Here is a 16,510-nt window from a genome sequence, read left to right on the forward strand (position 1 = left end):
CATTAATTAAATTCTTTTTGAAAGAAGTTAAAGGTCATACTCTTTTTTTTTCAACTATGGAAATTTAGGTCATACTTTTTTTTCAGCTATAGAAATTTAACTATGGTGCAAATGTGTTATGAGATTTTAAAAAAGGTTAAAAAACACTGTTCTAGAGTTCTGTATTTATTAAAGTTCTTTATGTTTGTGATATTATATTACATATTTTAATAGAGTTGGATTCATTTGTCATGGTCTACATTACATCCTGGGTTCTTCAACATCCTGGTTGACTTCTAAAAAACGAATTCATGTTGTTACATTTGCTCTTTGGGTGTAAACATTTGTATTTTTGGGTAAAAAAAAGGAAAGAAATAAAGAAAAAGAGTCACGTATCTATCACCCTGGCCCCATAGTAAGTTTTGTACATTCTAAAAATACCTTTGTATATCTCTTTGTGCTGCAGCCCTTCCCCACCCCCTAACCTCAGGCAATAAAGGTTTGTTTTCTGTCTCCATGATTTTATCTTTTATATAATATTATAGAAATGGAATTATAAATAGGTAACCATTTGGTTTGGCTTCTTTTATTTAGAAAAATGCATTTTAGATTCACCCATTTTGAATAAATCAATAGATCATTCCTTTATAATTCTGACTATGGTTATTATATTTTATGGCTGTACCAGTCTGTTTATCCACTTATCTATTGAAAACCCCTTAGGCATTCTTTAACTTTTGGCCTCTCTGTGACCTATATTTAAAGTGCTTTTCTCTTAGACAATGTATAGATAGGTCTTATTATTATATCCAATCTGACACCTTTTGTCTTTTAATTAGAATATTTAGACCATTTATATTTGGTGTAATTTTCAATATGATTAAGTTTATCATATATATATATATATATATATATTTGTTTTGTTTTATCTGTTCCTTGTTCTTTTTAGTAATCGTCTTTTGGACCTTTACTTTTTTTATAACTACCATTATTTTATTTCCACTCCCACTGTGTTTCCTTTTGTGTTTGGGCTACAATAACATGTGTCTTTAAGTCATCACAGTTGACTTTCAAATAATATTATGCCATTTCACATCCTTTGTAAGATACCTACAAGAGTAAACTTACATTTTGTCCCTTATTTTTTCCTCCCATACATTTAATTACTTTTATTGCTAACTTTTAATGTGAAGGGCTCTGTACTAAGAGAATGGTCTCTAATCAGGTAGCCTAGAATCAAACCATGGCTCTCTTACTTGGTGTATGACTGTCAGTAAATCACTTTACATATCTGTTTATCAGTGTCACCATTTGTGAAATGATAATGTCTGTAACAAGTGCGATGTAAGGAATTCATGAAATAAGTCAAGATGTGTGTGGCTCTCCATATGCGGCACACGTGAAAAGAACGCAGTCTCTCTTGTATGCCATGTACCAATAAAAGTTTTCCATGTCTGAACACACTCACCACTTGTTCTTCATGCTCTGACCCTTCACAATACCAGGAGACAAAGCAAAATGAACCACAATACCAGACACAGGGAGCCTGTCTATACAAACACTAATAAATGTGACTTATCTTTTTCTAAGAAGGAAATTAAATTAGTAGTCAGTTGTGCTTTATGTGAATTCCCTAAATCACAAGGACTAGCTTACTAAGGAAAAGTGCTTCCTCAAATTCCAGATGTTGAGCATGGTGGAGCTTTTTTCTGCAGACACCAAATAGGATGTCTGCTGGAGAATGGAAGTTTGGGGGTTAGTGGACTGTCATATGTCCTAACTCTGCATGATGCTCTTCCCCTGAGCCCCTAGCTTTCTTCTGGAGGGATGGATAGTCTAGTAAAACTGTAAAGTGAGCTCTGGGGTCAGACACACCTGGGTTTGAGTTATGGCCATTTACTCACCAGTTGTAACCCTGGGGAAGCCACTTAGCCCCAATAACTCTCAGTTTACTGATCTATAAAATGGGAGTAAAAATGAAACTGCCTCATGGTATTGTTTTGAGTAACTAAATGAGATAATGTATTTTAGCTAAGGAGAGTGGTAAGATAATATTCTAAAATGTTAACTATCTTTCCCTCATTAATTTATCTCTCACTCCATCCTGCTTTCCTCAGCCAGGCCCAGGGTGGAAATTCTAACCCAAGAAAGCAAAAAGAGAAAGGAATCTTTTTCTGACCATAGATTTCCATAAGCCTAGGACTGAGGACAGATTTGGGAGAGAAGGAAGTGAGCAGTGAGGAGGCAGTGTGTGTGCTGCGGGAGTGGAAAATGCTCTGAGCTGAATCTGGGAGGAGTGAAGGGAGGAGGACCAGAAACAGGAAGGCCTTTGAGGTCTCTGAGAAATGGGCCTGGGGGCCAGGCCAAGCTCCAGACCCCCTGCTGGTCCTACATCTCCCCAGCTCTGAGTCACTTACTCTTTCTTTCTTTCTTTCTTTCTTTCTTTCTTTCTTTCTTTCTTTCTTTCTTTCTTTCTTTCTTTCTTTCTTTCTTTCTTTCTTTTCTCTCTCTCTCTCTCTTTCTTTCTCTTTGAGACAGAATCTCACTATGTCACCCTTGGTAGAGTGCTGTGGCATCACAGCTCACAGCAACCTCAAACTCTTGGGCTTAAGCAATTCTCTTGCCTCCACCTCCCACGTAGCTGGGAATACAAGCCCCCATGACAATGCCTGGCTATTTTTTGTTGAGGTTGTCATCACTGTTGTTTAACTGGCCTGGGCCAGGTTCGAACATGCCAGCCTCAGTGTATATGGCTAGCGCCATAACCACTGTGCTACAGGTGCTGAGTCAGCCATTTAGCATTTTCATCACATCCAAACAGGTACATAAATGTATTTATCTATCTATGTATTTATCTATTTATGAGAAAGAGTGTCACTCTATTACCCTGGATAGATTGCCATGGCATCCTAGGTCACAGCAACCTCAAGCTCCTGGGCTCAAGTGATACTCCTGCCAGCCTCCTAAGGGTTAGAACCCTCCAGCTGGGACTACAGGCCTCTGTCACCATGCCTGTCTAGTTTGTCTATTTGTAGTAGAGACAGAGTCTCATTCTTGCTCAAGCTGGTCTCAAACGCTCATGCAACCCACACACCTTGGCCTCCCAGAGAGCTAGGGTTATACGTGTGAGCCACTGAACTTGGCCAAACTGGTGCATTTTGAAAAGAAGCACCCTACCACTATCCTCAATGGGAAACCCCTACAGCTTTGATGTAAACTGGGGACAGTAGTAAAATAAGCATAATATCGAAGTGATATTTGTGAGTTGTAGCCAGGTTCAGGTTCCTGTTCAGGCTCTGAGCCCAAGGTGGGGCTCACTTCACAGAAGGCCTCAGGATAGAACTGGGGAAATTATATAATTTGCACCCTGAGTCTCAGCCTCACATCTCCACCTGCCTTGTGGTCCCTGGTGTGTGGGTGGTTCTAACTGTCCCCACCTTGGCCTTCAGCCACGTGCCTGCTTCCTGCTCTAGGGGACACCACTGCTGCTGCCCTTGGGCCAGCTATCCCTCCTTTGCTAGTTTTTTAAACAAAATAGTATTTATTTGTTTATTTTTATCGGTACATTCTAATTGTGCTGGTTAATGGGGTATAGGTGATAATTTGATACACACACACACACACGCGCGCTCAGGATGTGTACTAATCCAATCAGGGTAATTAGCATATTCATCACCTCGTACATTTATTGTTTTTTTGTGTTGGGAACATCTCAGATCTTTTCTTCCAGCCATCTTAAAATACATAACGTCAACTATAGTCACCCCACTGTGCTGTCAAACACTAGGGCAGTGTTTTTCAACCTTTTTTTTTTTTTATCTCACGGCACACTTGAACCTAGAGTTAAACTTCTGTAACACACTTAAATTATGTTGATCAAATAAAAGAGTGAAAGAAAAACAACACACTTATTTTGCCTTGAACGTCTTTCAAAAATTGGGCGGGGCACAGTAGCTCATGCCTATAATCCCAGCACTCTGGGGGACCGAGATGGGTGGATTGCCCTAAGCTCAAGAGTTTGAGATCAGCCTTAGCCAGAGTGAGATCCCATCTCTAAAAATAGCCGGGCATTGTGGCCAGCACCTGTAGTCCCAGCTACTCAGGAGGCTGAGACAAGAGGATTGCTTGAGCCCAAGAGTTTGAGGCTGCTGTGAGCTGTGACACCACGCACTCTACCAAGGGCAACAAAGTGAGAGTCTGTGTCAAAAAAAAAAAATAATTTAAGGATCTTTAAAAATTTTCTAGGCAGACCTAGAAAAGATCCTCTCTAGGATCCTCTCACAGCACAGCATTGTGCCACAGCACACTGGTTGAAAATCACTGGTCTAGAACTTACTACTTCTAACACCTGTGTGTGGGTGTCCCCATTAACCAGCCCTCTCCCTCCCTCTCCTCAACCCACACACACAGGCACACACGTGCACCCACACATCCTTCCAGACTCTGGTAACCTCCATTCTGCTCTCTACCTCCATGAGATCAGATATTCTAGTTCCCACATTGGAGTGAGAATTGTGGTATTTGTCTTTTTGTACCTGGATTCTACTTTACATAATGACCTTCAGTTCCAGCCTTGCTGCAGCCATGACACGGTTTCACCTCTTTTTGGTGACTGAATAGTGTTCCTGTAGGTCTCTATAACACATTTTCTGTATTCATTGATTCGTTGATGGACACTTAGGTTGATTCTGTTATATATCTTTGTTATTTTGACTAATGCTGTGATACACAGTACACTTCTGACATACTAATTTCTCTTTTTCTTTTTTTTTTGGAGACAAAGTCTCACTATGTTGCCCTGGGTAGAGCACCGTGGCATCACAGCTCACAGCAACCTCATACTCTTGGGTTTAAGCAATTCTCTTTTCTCAGTCTCCTGAGTAGCTGGGATTTTAGGAGCCTACCACAATACCTGGCTATTTTTTGGTTGGAGTTGTTGTTTAGTAGGCCCAGGCTGAGCTGGACCCCGCCAGGCTCGGTATATGGGCTGGTGCCGTAGCTACTGAACTATGGGTGCTGCCCGTGACATACTGATTTCTTAAGTGGGTACAGTAGCTCACATCTGTAATCCCAGCACTCTGGGAGGCTAAAGTGGGAGGACCCCTTAAGCTCAGGAATCAAGACCAGCCTGAGCAAGAGTGATACCCCCTTCTCCACTAAAAATAGAAAAAATAGCCGGGTATTGTGGTGGGCACCAGTAGTCCCAGCTACTTGGGAGGCTGAGGCAAGAGGATTGCTTGAGTCCAAGATTTTGAGGTTGCTGTGAGCTCTGATGATGCCACAGAACTCTGCCCAGGGTGACAGAGAAGACTCTGTCTCAAAAGAAAGAAATACTGATTTCCTTTACTTTGGATACATACTTAATAGCGATGTATTTTCTCCCCCACTCCCTTATCTAAGTTCCCTGGGAAAATGGCCCAGTTTAACCACTTGCATCAAAGCCCTGGTCTCAGGCTCTGCATTCTGGAAAACCTGGAATAAAATACAGTGTCTTTGTAGCACCTAACGCTGCCTTGTGCACCCCAAAGGCATGAGCCCTGTGACACTGGCTCTGGTACTTTCCCGTGAAAAGTGGAACAGACCAATTAGCATTTCTAAGCTGGTTTGCTCATGTGAATTGAGGGTAACTGTGTTTACCTTACAGGGTTGATGGGAGGATAAGCGAGCCCGTGGCACGGTAACCAGTTTAAGGAAAAGGTGTGGTCCCTACTGGTCTGCACCTGAGGACGGCCCCAGGAAAGAAATACATTCCAGGATTAATTTTTTTTTTTTTTTTTTTTTTGAGACAGAGCCTCAAGCTGTCCCCCTGGGCGGAGTGCCGTGGCATTACAGCTCACAGCAACCTCCAGCTCCTGGGCTCAAGCGAGTCTCCTGCCTCCGCCTCCCAAGTAGCTGGGACCACAGGCGCCCGCCACAACGCCCGGCTTTTTTTTGGTTGCAGCCGTCATTGTTGTTTGGCGGGTCTGGGCTGGGGATTCGAACCTGCCACCTTAGGTGTATGTGGCTGGCGCCTTAGCCCGTTGAGCTATAGGCGCCGAGCCAATTTTTAAAAAGCCTAGTGTGATTAGGCAGGTTTTTCTAACAACAACAACAAAAAAAAAAAATCGAGGGGACAGGGAGTTACTTTAAGTTGTTGTTTATTCTTTAAAACATACTATCCAAGATTATATTATAGTGAGATGGCAAATTTTAATAGCTTTATTGAAAAACAGTGCACAAGGAAATAGTCACAAGGTGTACAATTTGATGTCCCAGATATGTGTGAGCACTGTGACATCATCACTAAAATCAAGGTAGGAGGCATAACGCAACACTTCCCAGAATTTCTTTGATTATTTTTTTTTGGGGGGGGCTAGTAAGAAAGCATAACATGAGATCCAACTCATGGACAAATTCTGAGTGTGCAGTACTGTGTGTGTTGGTGTTGACTACAGGTACTGTGTTGGATGGCACAGCTCTCAAACTCGTTCATCCAGCAGAAATAAAATTTGATACTCATTGATTTTTTTTAATATGGTGTGTAGACAACTATTTCTTCCCTCCCCCAAGCCCAGAGGTTTTAGTGTGGGGGGTTCTCAGCCTTGGCATTGAACCTGCCCACCCATTGCACTGGGACCCACACAAACACTCCTCTTATTGCTGCGGAGGGTGACGACACCACTGTCCGGGGTCTCTGCGGTTTGCACGAGGCGCCCTCCTGCCTGTGGCGTGAGGAGTCTCTGCTTCCCCAGGGGGCGAGGCTGGGTCTTGGTGGCTGTGGACTCACACATGTCGGGACAGAGCATGCAAGTGGGTCTCTGGCTCTAGCCCTCATTTGGGTTAAACTGAGTTCTTTCTGTTATTCTGACATTGAAAAATAAAGGTTTTCCATTTAAGAAATTTAATCCTTCTGTTGAATGATTGGGAGGTGGGGCCACTTGGGCCTCCAGCAGTGTGCTCCTTTTGTACACCAGCTCCTGCAGCCTGCTTGCTCCGATCCCACCTGGCACCTGCGTCTGTGACCCTGGCTTATGACAATCTTGCCTCTCAGACATTCCCCTGGAGAGACCCTGGATCACAGATCTTCCCTCCACAATTAGGCAGCGTCTGGAACATGGTCGAGCTTCCTGCAGAAGCACATGCCTTTGAAAGCTTCCATTTCACCTGGAAAACATCATGTTTTCCATTTTACTATATAACACCGCCATGCAACTTAGATTTTTTTTTTTCTTCCTGAAGCGTGGAGCAAAGATGTCCCTCCAGGATGACGCACCAGGACGTTCTGAGGCTTCCAGAGTCCAAAAGGAGCAAGCCCAGCGTGGCTCCTCTCCAGCCAGGGCCCTCTCTGCCTTGGTCTTCATCACATCTTTAGTTCCTTTCTGGAATCTTCTTAGTTGTTATCTTGTGGCTGTATAATGAGAAATTAAATGCTCTACTTAAGTTCTTTCCTGAAAACTTCAAGTTAATATCTTAGGGGCACTTTTTATAATCAGAAATTAAATGCTGCTAATTTGAGGGGGCCAGTCTGGCCTTCAGAGCTGCAAACCCCTTGGGCTTGCCTGTGGTGACTGTGTGGGAAGGGGCCATGCCCCAGAGACCACACGCAGGGGCTGGCCTGTGCCAGGAGCTCCTGGGCATCCCACACTCGGCATGCACAGTGCTGCCCTTGGAATCTTTGGCGGGTTATGGCTTATGAAGGTTCCGGAGAGTTCAGACGCAAATCGATAGCGTGCATTAAAGAGAGGGTGAGCTAACAAAGGTGCTTCTGGGTCATGCATCTTAAAACAGCTTCTTGGGGACTTTAATTGTTGGGATGTTCAGGAGAAGAATATGACCTTACGGGGCATTTTCCAGAATAGAATAGTCTATATATTAAAAGGCGGCAAATGATTCATAACTGGTTAGCGGCCGGGCCTATGGGTCCGTGTTTCCCAAGTGGATTTTTTTTCTCTGCATTGCAAACTCTTACATTACAAACTCTTACATTAAATTGTGATAAATGGAGAGTGGGGGGCTCCTCATACAAATCAATGACTCGAGTGTGAGTGTCATTAGCCTGAGAGATGCAGGCAGCGGTCAGTCCCATAAATCATGTGATGATCTGCTGTCTGGAGCACCATGCGAGCAAGCAGGCGCATTAGGGAGGTTAAGGAACGGAATTAATCTGTGCGTCTCCCTCTCCCCTCCCCGTCCTCCTTCCCCATCACCTGGTCATACGGAAAGAATTAAAATCACATGATCCGAACTAAACCAGCTCCAGAACAGTAAATTGGTTAAGTTTGACTTCACCTTTCAACTCCGAGTTAATTATGTATTAGGGGATTAATTTATTCACAGGCTCTGGGAAGAATAGGAGAGACCTGCCCAGGCCGCGAGTCCAGGTGCCGAGGTTATTAATTGCTCTGGCTCTGCCACGGGAACCGGGCGGACCGTGGGGAAGGGCGTGGTGGGGGGAGGTTTGGGCTGGTCCCGTCCTGCTCTGAGGACCCAGCCAGCCCACACCTGTTTCGGGTTCGGAAGGTGCGACGGTCCCTGACACAGGGATGCCTGTGACGCTTGGCTGCTGGAGCATCTTAGAAGCCTGGACAGGAGGAGCCTTTCCACGGGTGTGCAGTCAGAGGCCACTTCAGGTGAGAACAGATGTCCCAGCAAGGGCCACCAGCCTTGGCTCCAACACCTCCAGTGAGAGGACCCTCTTCACTTGCACACCTGTCCACATCTCATGTGCTGCTCTGACTTACACGACTCCAGCAGCCGGTGTCTCTGTGTTGGGGGCACATGGAATGCACAGAGTTCATGCATCTCTCCCTCACACATGCCCTCCTGACACCAAGGACAGGGCTCACGTTCTCTGCAGATGTCCTGTCCCCCGCCTATCTCCGGACAGCCCCACTAGCAGGCCTCTCTCCATTATGGTCTCCTTGTCAGGAGATCCATCTTGGTCTTTTTCCTTTTTTTTTTTTCCCTGAGATAGAATCTTATTCCGTTGCCCAGGCCAGAGTGCCATGGTGCCGTGGCTCACGGAAACCTCAAATTCTGGGGTTCAAGTGATCCTCCTGCCTCAGTCTCCTGAGTAGCTGGGATTACAGGCACCCATCCACCACAACACCTGGCTAATTTTTCTATTTTTAGTGGAGATGGGGTCTCGCTCTTACTCAGGCTGATCTAGAACTCCTGAGCTGAAGTGATTCACCCTCCTCGGCCTCCCAGAGTGCTGGGATTATAGATGAGCCCCTAGAGGGCTCTGGGCTGGTGATGAGAAACAGGTCCTGCTTGGAGGGTTCTGAGCCCCTCACAGCTGCGTGAGACTCATCTTGGTAAGTAGGCCATGTCCAGGTGGTGACCCCGAACGTGTCCCTCACTGCTCAATGACCCAATGACACCCCTCCCCACCATAAGCCAGTAGCACCCTCTTCCTGGCGTCCACCATCCCTGTCCTGCACACCCATCTCCCTCCTCTCTGTCCACATCCTTGGCCTTCATGTCCAGCTCAGGCCATTTCGCCAGTCAACTCTGCTGCCCTCTTTGGCCTCTTCCCTCCTTAGAGCCAACAGGATTTTTCAGTGACTGATGCAGGAAAGAAAGTCAGAGCCAGGTGGGCCCTGGAGCTACCCAGGTCCAAGCTTCTACCCACGTTAATGAAATTAAGACCAGAGGGGGTCCCCGACCTCCTGTGTCCCCAATCCCACATCCAGACTTTCTCGTGGCCCAGGATGGCTTCCTGATCACATCGGTGCCTAAAAGCTCTTCTTTCTTATTCTTCATTTTGTATTCTTTTGGGGAGGAAGAAAAGTAGAAAAATCAAAATATCCAAGTCCTCAACGTGCAGAATTAACGAAGGTTACGTATGGTCGTATTTATCCCAGATATTTAAAATGATGGGTGGGCACAATGTAAGGGCACAGGGCACACCTCCTGGGTGAGGGGCGCAACTACAACAGGGACTCTACCTATCAAATGCAAACACTGCAACCTACCTGTTCATACCCTCACATTAACCTGAAATTAAGATAAATTTAGAAAAAAGTAAAACATAAAGAACTGAAGGCCTGCGGAGCGCCGTGCAGGGGGCTGGCTCAGCGTGAGTTCATTTGGAACTCTGCATCCCTTGATCCCACTGGTTCTCTTTCCGGAGTGGCCACGACTGTGACTTCCCGGCACAGCCTCTCCATCCTGCCCACACACGCCCATGCCTTACACGTGCTCTTTGCATCTAGGCAGGTGTTTACACTGGCATCAATCTCTTTGGCTTCTTCTCAACACCACTGCATTTTTGAGGTCTCCCCCCACCCACACCTGTAAACCCAGCTGGGCCAAATGGCTTCCGACAAGGAGTACAGCATTTTGCTTCCTGCCTTGATTTCCGCGGGCATTCCTGCTGTTTCTAATATTTTACTATTACCAATGACGCTTGAACGACACTGTGCATCTCCTCTGGGGTTCGGTAAGGAGGGCTGTCCGAGAGTTTCAATTGCTCTTGAAATACGCCATGGATGTCTCTCCCCGCTGGGATGGAGACCTTTGGGGTTCCTCGTAAGCGACCCAGCACAGCCCCCAGTCAGTCTCATGTTGTATTCCTCAGGATGTAGGTTCTGTCTCCCCTCCCCTCTCCATCGAGGCTGGCACGGGCTGGGCACACACCTCCTCCAACTGGCTGCGTCCCCACCCACGAGCCCCAGGGAGCCCCAGTCTTCTACCTGCTCATCTCAGGCCCATTAAACCTCTCACTTTGTGTTTCCTAATTCCTTTAAGAAATCCCAAACCTGTCTCCTTGGATAGAAATAAAATAAATATAATATCTATTGCTATCGCTTAAACACAAATTATAGTATTTTTTATTAAATACTCTCTTGTCAAATGCTTGACATTCTTCATAATAGATAAGAAAGCAACTAAAACTAGTTATTTTCTGTTACCTTAGAGGCTCCCAACGTGGTTTGTATTGTATTTACTCCTTATGTTCCGCTTGTCGCATTTTATTATAAGCACGTGAATTATTTCCCCTATTAAATTAAAAGGCAATCTCCCCTCCCCCAACTACCCTTGAGCTTTTATAAAAGGCGAAAGTCTGGAGTTGGGGGCCCTGGGAGAAGCCACCTGGGGGTCAGGGTTACAGACCCGATGCCGAGTCACCAGCCCCGCCCTATCGTACATAGGCTGGCCCAGCCCCATGTTTGGAGACCGGGTCAGGAGGACGTCCTCAAAAAACTGCGGTGTGGGGAGGACCCGGGTGTCATTGTTTGTCCTTACACTCTTTCACATCTCCTTAGCAGCCCTGTAAGGCAGCAGGCTGGGACAATTGTACCCATTTTACAGATTTGATTCCAAAATAAGGGGCTTCCAAATTGTGGCCAGGCTGAGGCTGCATCCTGCCGCCATCACACACAGGTGCTGATTGGAGGCCGCCCTGCTAATCATTTTGTGGGCAATGCCTTACTTGAGACTCACAGACGTTCTTTGAGCTGGTAGGACTGTTAGCTCACTTCTATGTTTTTAGGTTTGTTTGTTTCTTTGTTTATGAAGCTGTAGCTTATAGGGGGGATAAAGGATGTGGCCATGGTTGTGTAACTAATAACCACAAGACCAGAGGCTTGGGGTGGGTCTGTCTGGCTTCAGAGCCCAGCTCAGCAGCAGTGAGTGGCTACATGTTAAATTCTGGGTTCACCATCTCCTTTGAGAATTGGATAAATCGTATTGGCCACACAGCTAGCACTTCATGTGTCACCGCATGGGCTGCCCACACTGTCTGTAGCTCATCTGTGGCCCCATAGAGGCCCCAAGTTCAAAGGCAAGAACTCTCTAGCTCCTTTCACTGTTCACATGGCCTAAATTCTCGGAAACCTGACTAAATGCTGCGGCTCCTGACCCAACTTTTCTTTCATAAATTCTCTCCAGCAACTGTGACTCACAAGACTCAGACTTGGTGATGGGCTCAAGAGAACTTGAGAGAGTGGAGTGTTTTGTTTTGTTTTGTTTAGACAAAGTCTCACTCTCTCACCCTGGATAGAGTGCCACAGCATCGTAGCTCACAGCAACCTCAAACTCCTGGGCTTAAGAGGTCCTCTTGCTTCAGCCTTCCCATTAGCTACAGGCACCTGCCACACCGCCTGGCTAGTTTTTCTACTTTTATTTAAGATGGGGTCTCACTCTTGCTCAGGCTGGTCTTGAATTCCTGAGGTCAAACAATGCACGTGCCTCAGCCTCCCAGAGTGCTGGGATTATAGGAGTGAACTACCATGCCCAGCAGAGAGTGGAGTTTATTTCAGGGCTGGGGCAGGACCTGGGTTTGCTCTGAGCCCTCAGTGGCTTGTAGGCTAATTCACCTGTGCTCTTCCCTCAGATACTCCTATTCTCCCAGCTGCCCCCCCCCCCCACTAGGGCACTTAAGGTCACCTGCAGGCCTACAGGCTCTCCCATCAGGAGCCAGGAGGGACAGGCTTGGTACCTGGCAGCAAGTCACAAAAGCTCAATTTTCTCATCTGTAAAGTGCAAAGAATTCTTTCCAGGCCCTTCCCTGTGACTGAAAGGGCCTGGATTCCTTTACATGTAAGAAGGGCATACATTTCTGTTTTCTCCTCTCCCGATACATTCAGCCCGTGGGTCCCTGCTTTGACCCGTTCTTGCCGTTTCCTCTCAGAGAACATTCTCAGCGTCCCTGCTATCTTGATGTGTCTCTCAGAACCAGCCACTCCATCACCTGCAAGCTGTGTAGTAACACAGCACCCCTCATCCAAGGCTCCATCCTCTACCACAGATGCTTCCTGGAGCTGTGCTGATAACAGCCAGCAGTGCAGGGAGGAGGGGAGCTGATAAGCCTGCATGCACATCAGAAAGTGATGCCTTTTGCAGGTGACAGCCACCTTTCTCCAGAGCCAGATCAAGGCACTACTTAGTCTACAGGTACCCATGTAGGAGGAAGATAAAAAAAAAAAAGACACCTTGAAATTGGGGGGGCAGAAAAGAGGAAACCAAGTGAGAAGAATGGGGTCTTCATGAATGGACTTTGTTGGGGTCCCCAGATTGCCACCCAAACCACTAAGGTGAAGTCAGCTTCTTCACTGGCTGATGCCCATGAATGCAAGGGCGGTTGTGGGAGGAGAAGGGGGCAGCCAGAGGTGGCGGGAGCAGGTCATCCTTAAGCACGGGCAGGCTCCAAATGTTCCCTGTGCCTGGCCCATGTGGACATTTGGTCACACTGCCCAAAATGTCAGTTTGGGTTTTGTTTGTCTGTTTCCTCTGGGGGCATTCCTCACCACGGCAGACACAGATCTTGAGCTGCATATGAAATCCATCAGAGGTTAAAATAGTCAGAGCTGGTCATGGCAGCAGAGAGCTGAAACAGGGGGAGGAGGAGGAAAGGAGGAGGGAGGGAAGACAGAGGCTGGCAGACGGGAGGATGTGAGAGCTGGGTGTGGACAGGGGGAGAAGGCAGGGGCCGGGACGCAGGGCCACCACCCCTCCAGGTCTTTCTCCAGGAAGGCGGGAGAGGCTCTCTCTGAACACAGAGGTGGAGGGCTCAGCCCATTCTCCATATGGCTGAGACCCCCAACCATAAGTCCTGGAATGTCACAGTTTCTCCTCTTTGTCCTTATGACCCACCCAGGCCCAGATTTTCAGGCTGATACAGTATTCTTGCTTTCCTCAAAACCAGGACTCCCTTCGTGTTTTCATATCTTTGCCCTCCTCCTGGGATTCTCACATATCTTTCCTGTTTCTTGTTTTTTTCTTTTTTTCTTTCTTTTTTGAGACAGAGTCTCACTCTGGGTAGAGTGCCATGACATCATGGCTCACAGCAACCTCAAACTCTTGGACTCAAGTGATCCTCCTGCTTCAGCCTCCTGAGTAGCTGGGGCACCTGCTACCACACCCAGATAGTTTTTCTATTTTGGGTAGAGATGGGGATTCGTTTTTGCACAGGCTGGCTTTGAACTGAGCTCAAGCCATCCACCTGCCTCAGCCTCCCAAAGTGCTGGGATTACAGGCATGAGCCCCCCTCCCCCCCGTCAGCCACCTTTCCTGTTTCAGTTCCGGGCCTGTATCCCGTATTCTCTTCTTTAGTTCAGGGTTCTCCTAACAGCTTCTCAGACCACAGACCCTGCCTCATTGCCTCCTCCCCAACAGGGAAAGGGCTTCTCAGAACCCCCAAAGTGGGGAGCGATGAGGTATAAACTGCCTGTCCTGGAGGTGGCCTCTCCTCCCAAGGCCGGCGCAGAACTCCCCTGGGACGTGGCACTCTCTTGGAGAACATCTTGATGCAGATGAAGGGTGCTGTCTAAATCAATAAATCATAAGTCTGCTGGACGGCACTTAGGTAGGTAAATGCATAAGTGCTATTCACTGGATCCACCTTCCTAGAAAGGTAATACACTCAATACCTCACCGTGCTGACATAGTTCAACTCAATTGATAATGGGTTGGGATTGAGCAAAGCTTAGAGGTGAATTACCTTTTAGCCATCCCTTCCAGTGGAGGGTTGCAGTCGCCAACAAAATCAATGTCAGGGATTCTTGTTGTCTCAGGCAATACCTATAGTGGCTCCTAATGAAATAAACTATTGAAGCCTTTTAATCAGACCACCTGCCTGAGAGGAGGAAGCCGTCCAGGAGGATGCTGGGCTCTAGGGACCTATTTTCCCCTTACCGGTCAACGCATGAGTGATTCTTTAATTGCAGTAATGATGTGCTTACCCTGGACCCAGACACTCGGGCGGCAAGAGGCAGCAATTCTCTGGAGCAGGAGGGTCGGCGTGACCTCGGCTGGGGCTGTGCAGGTCCCCGAGCAGGGCTGCATCAACAGGGCCGCGCAGGTGCCTCTAGGTTAGGGGTCTGGTTTACTCCCAGGCATGTGATAAATCTCTATTGAAAGAAAGCCCTGCAATCAAGGAGACCTGCTCTCCCTCTGAATTCCAGGGTCAGAGTTACAAAAATAGGAGCCGGCTGCAGATGTGACCGCCCACGGGCTTCTGCTTTCAACCTCCAGCTCTTCCCCTGTGCATTCCTCTACAAAATTAGTTAACATCACTTTAAATATATTCAAATATTAGGAAGCTCAAGGAAGGTCAGCAGCATTGCAACTGACCTAGAAGCTTTCTGCAGAGGCTCCCGTGAGGTCCACTCATCCGCTCTGGGACACGTTTGTGGTTCTACCCTGCTGGAGTCCTTTCTCCTTCCTTGGCAACCACCCACTGGAGTTTTTGGAAATCCATCCTTCTCTCCTGCATCTGAGCATGCTCTTCTCTCAGCTCTGTGGTGGGATCCAGATCTAAGCAAGTCGGCTGTGGATTTCCTAACCAAACTCATCCTGCCAACCCGACAGATGCCCAGAACTTTCGGGGTGACTAACACAGGAAGGACTGGTTCTCCCTTTTTAATCAATCAGGCACAACCCTGTGCCTCATTCATCAGCCGGTGGACAGGCCACCTGCAAATGTGGCCAGATGCACAAAGAGGCTCAGGTCATGATTGCAAGTCTCACGATCATCGTAGGAGGGTCTGAACCTCAGACAAGACCTTTCCAGGTTCCTCAGTTTGTGAACCAAGACATCCTTTATTCACTTTCACTATATAGGTTGGATTTTCTCTACACACCCCCTTTCATAAGGAAAGAATCCTAGTGGATTTCCCCCATCTACAAGAAAATCTCCACGAGCACTGGGGGACAAGGCTTCTATCTGAGGAAGGAACCCTACCCAACAAATCCACTGGGGAAAGACCCCAGGTGACCATGGGGCCAACCCACTGGGATGCCGGTTTCTAGGAATTAAACAATAAATTTTACAAACACCTTTTAAACAAGTCTTTGGAAAGAACAAAGGGTACAGATAGGAAGTGAACCCCGGAGCACATGGCCTCTCAAAGTCCCATTTTTCTGATGGATCATAATGATTGATACAGAGAAGAACTTCTTCTCTAGAAATCTTGCTGATTCCCCAATTGTCTAGAATGGCAAAGATGCACCTCCCAGCAGCCAGCACCTCATAACTCGTCCCATGACAGACTGTCCCATTTTGGATAATCAGATCCATGGAGATGACAAATAAGATCCCTGAAGCCAGACAAGACAGAATGTTGGAAGAAGCCAGGGTCCAGCCTGTAATGTCCACGTCCAGCCTACCCTTGGGTCTAGGGGAGGCTTCCTGGATGTCTAAACACCCAGACTTCAATAGCTCCCTCCCACCCCTGGGCTATAGGGCCATTTAGGGTAGGGGAGTCACAGCTGGGGCTGCCTGTGTCATGACAATCCCCAAGTAGGAAGCTGGGGGAGCACCCACCGCCCTTTGTCTACCACAGAGATGAATGGTTGTTGACACGACTAAACAAAGGTATTATTAGTAGATTACATCTGAGAGGCTGGACTCGCGTGGAAGGAGGGCAACAAGAGCGCTGGGCCTCACTCGACTCCCAATTACTCCACAAAAGCCTAAACCACCGGGTCAGGGATAAAAGTGAATAAATGTTTCTAAATTCTTATCTTAAACACACTTAAGCTTAAAGCTATTTAACTGGGGCTTTAAAAGCATGTGAGCTCGTGGAGCCCAGCTACCTGCCTCATT

Source organism: Otolemur garnettii, unplaced genomic scaffold, assembly GCF_000181295.1.
Source record: "Otolemur garnettii isolate 467f Iridium unplaced genomic scaffold, OtoGar3 scaffold00135, whole genome shotgun sequence".
Classification (NCBI taxonomy): domain Eukaryota; kingdom Metazoa; phylum Chordata; class Mammalia; order Primates; family Galagidae; genus Otolemur; species Otolemur garnettii.